Genomic DNA, 3,648 nt, shown 5'->3' on the forward strand with positions numbered 1-3,648 from the left:
GGGATACAGCTGACAGGGGAGACAGAGCAGCTAGAGAAGACAGAGACATAAACCATAAGACAGAACTCAAAGAAACCAAAGACTAGAAATTATAAATAATAAACTCAAAAACCCTGGGTCAACGACCCAGGCATCCTAACAAACAGCTATTACTACATTACAGCTCCTGTGGGTATCATAGACATTGGTTATCAGAAGCACTGTGGGGCTCCGCCACTGTGACTGGAATTGTAGAGATGTAATGTAATCCTGTGCAGCAGGCAGATACTGACCCAGCGTGCCGCAGACAGCACTTAAGCTTTAATGCCAAAGTATTTTCAAAAACACAGAGGTGGACCCAGGAGTAAATGATAACAAGCAGAACTCGAGCGAAACCACAGAATGAGGGAGGACAAGCCAAAGGACAGGAGTTAGACTCAGACAATAAACACACAGCAGGTAAGGAGGGCAGAGGAAACAGGTGGGAGCGAATCAGAAGACGAGACGAGGAACCAGACAAAGACCCAGTGACCATGACAGAAGAATGCACCTACAGATTTCAGACTTCACTTTGAGATTTTACCACTTGTACAAAATAAAATTAAGTAAAAAGTAATCTATAACAAATAATAAAGGATGTGTTTCGTTTAGGGGAAACGACTACCACCAATCAAGATTTGGAAGATCTGTGAAAAGGTAAAGAAGCTTTCAGTCATTTACATTTTTTAAATGGTGTTTAGCAGGTTTGACATCTGGATATTTCATGTCCTTTGCAAGTATTTGTAAAAGAATTTGGACAGTGCTTCACAATACACTGGAATTTTTTATTAATAGTTGGTTATTAATGAGCCAAAAAGCCCGTTAGGATTTATCACAGCAGATCATCTGCCTATCTGCACTTCCTCCTTCACTACATCCATGGATCTTCTCTGAGGACTTCCTGTTTTCCTGCTGCCTGGCAGCTCCATCTTCACATCCTTAGTCCAGTGTATCCACCCTTCCTCCTCTGCACGTCTCTAACTTTGTCTCCAGCCTGCTCAGCAGCAGCTGTCCCTCTGATGTACAATCAACTCTGTCCAACGTGGATTTAGTTTGTTTTATTTATTTATTTTAAAGATAGGGTCCACAAACGGCACTTAGCTTGTTTATGTTACTTTGGAGTATTTTAAAGAAGTGAATAAACAACACGTCACCACTGTCACATCCTGGTTCTTTTTTTGCTGCTGAGGTTTTTGTTCTGGGCTATGACCTGGTGTTTTGTGCTGATTGAATTTTGAATCTTGTCACTCATCATTGCTTTGATTTTGAATTTGGATTTCAAAGCGTTTATTGTCATGTGCACAAGGAAAAGCATTTCTCTGTTCAATGAAATTCTTTCTCTGCTGTCCACAGACAGATGCTGGTTAATATGTACAAATAGATAAAATACAAATAGCATGAATAAATAAATGGAGACAAAAAATGAAGTATTAAATAGATTTATGTACAAAGGAGCTGTGAGCTTAATATACTGCTTTGATATGTGAGATGACCAGAAGTGCAAAAAAATTATTATTACTGTTCAAAAATGGGTCAGCTGTTCAAGAGTCTGATATCAGTGGGGAAGAAGCAGTTGTTGAGTCTGGATGTTCTGAACCTTCGTCTCGAGGGCAGAAGTGTGAACAGTGCGTGTTGGGGATGTGTGGGGTCTTTGAGGATGGAGGCAGCTCTCCTCTGGACTCTGTAGATGATCTGCAGAGACAACAGCGGGGTCCTGGTGATCTTCTCCGTGGTTGTTAGGGTTCTCTCTGCAGGCGTTTGCCGTCCATAGCAGCAGTGCTGCCGTACCATGCAGTGATGCAGCTGGTCAGGGTGCCCTCCACGATGCAGCTGTAGAAGCTGCTGAAGATCTTGACTGGCATACCACATTTCCTCAGCCTCCTCAGGAAATGCAGCTGCTGCTGAGCCTTCTTGACCAGCTGTGTGGTGTTCAGTGTCCAGGTGTTGTCCTCACACCATGACACCAGACCGGCCTCCTCTCTCCTGTAAGCCGCCTCGTCCCCTCAGTGATGCGACCGATCACTGCAGTGTGGTCCACGAACTTCAGTATGGTGTTATCCCTATTGGAGGCGACACAGTCGTGGGTGTACAGGGTGTAGAGGACGGGACTGAGGACACAACCTTGTGGGACACCAGTGTTTGTAATAATGCCGGCTGAAGTCCTGTTGCCCATCCTGATGGACTGGGGCCTGCCAGTCAAAACGTCCTGTAGCCAGTCACAGAGGGTGAGCTGCAGGCCGAGTGCTGCCAGCTTGTGAGTGAGTTTGTGTAGGATGATGGTATTGAATGCGGAGCTGTAATCAACAAAAAGTACCCTGATGTATGAGTCTTCGTTTTCCAGGTGGGAGAGGGAATAGTGAAGGCAGCAGCGATGGTGTCTGACGTGGACCTATTGGGCCGGTAGGATTTCTGCAGGGGGTCCAGAGTTGCTTAATTTTTATAGTTAGTTTCCTTGTGCTCATGAGCGTCCTGATTGTATTGTTTCTCTGGTGTAATTTAGACGTCTTTAGGTTATCTAGTTTCCTTTAGCAGTCCCCTCTTGTTCCTTGCTCTCCCTCTCTCTCCTGCTGTCTCTCTAGCTCTCTCTGGTCTGCCATGTGTGCTATTGTCTTCCCATATCTTAGTCTGCCTGGAACTGGAGGCTTAGCTTCTCCAAGAGATAGTGTAAGCAATGAGAATGTCTAAGTTGTGGAATTAAATTCAGACACAGGTGGCCAGGAGGAGACAGAGAAGGAATACCTGTCCTCATTGATGCACCTGCACCCCCCAAGGCCCTGCATGTGTGAGGGTGTGATGGAGTGGGAGGAGCCCACTGAGGACAGGGGTCCCAGGCCCATCCTGATAGACGCCCTCCAGCTCAGCTCTAGTATCATTTTGAGGAGCCCATGTTTGAGCCTCTGACTGTTGTATAAGATCCAAGAATCATGTTTTTAAAATATATTTTGTCATTTCGTTTATTTCACAGGGTTATGAGATCACTTCAGTTATGCTAATATGTTAATTTTCCATCAGGCTGGACACTGAAGAAAACCCGCTCACTTTGCTGGATGGATTTCAGGACTGTGAAAACGTCACAGCTCATGTCATTACGAAGGAGAAGGTCAGTAAACATGAGACAGAAAGTGAACACACATTTAGATTTAAGAGATTAAACAGTGCTGAAAACACAGAGATTGTTTCTAATGATGAAAGTCATTAGATCTAAACTAGAACTTGATCGGGCTGATAAAGATCAGCATTTCCTTCCACTGAGTATCTGCATCTTTTCTTCTTCTAAAATGGGACAAAATGTGAATTCAACATGAACAAAGAAAAAGACTTACTAACAGCATTAAAACAGCTCATAGTGGTAGCTGGGTTAGCTCGAGGACGTGTTTCATACCTGATCGACACATCAGAGCAGTATTAACTTAGTTATTACAACACGCACACGGCTCAGTCAGGCCTGGTTTTGAACCCGGTCTTCATTGAAGCAGAGTGTTGTACTTCTTCCTGTTTGCACTTTCTTCAGCTGTCTGAGAATTTGAGATAAGACAGAATGAATAGTTTTGCATTAAAATGTCCCGCCTCACTCCTCACACACAAACATCACAGACGTTAGTGTAGCTGCTGCACGTTTATCTTCTAACC

The 3,648-nt window shown here is 44.1% G+C and overlaps 1 long non-coding RNA gene across 1 annotated transcript in view; it reads left to right on the top strand.

Annotated features, from left to right (window-relative positions):
* The window catches only part of LOC102203522 (uncharacterized), a 3,783-nt gene extending 670 nt beyond the window's left edge, over positions 1-3,113 (top strand). The window contains exons 2-3 of the long non-coding RNA XR_312322.1: positions 631-675; positions 3,031-3,113. This is a non-coding gene — a long non-coding RNA (uncharacterized LOC102203522). The remainder of the gene's footprint in view (positions 1-630; positions 676-3,030) is intronic.
* Positions 3,114-3,648: the final 535 nt, after the last annotated feature.

This window comes from Pundamilia nyererei, unplaced genomic scaffold (genome assembly GCF_000239375.1).
Source record: "Pundamilia nyererei isolate P.nyererei 1_Seehausen unplaced genomic scaffold, PunNye1.0 scaffold00422, whole genome shotgun sequence".
Lineage (NCBI taxonomy): Eukaryota > Metazoa > Chordata > Actinopteri > Cichliformes > Cichlidae > Pundamilia > Pundamilia nyererei.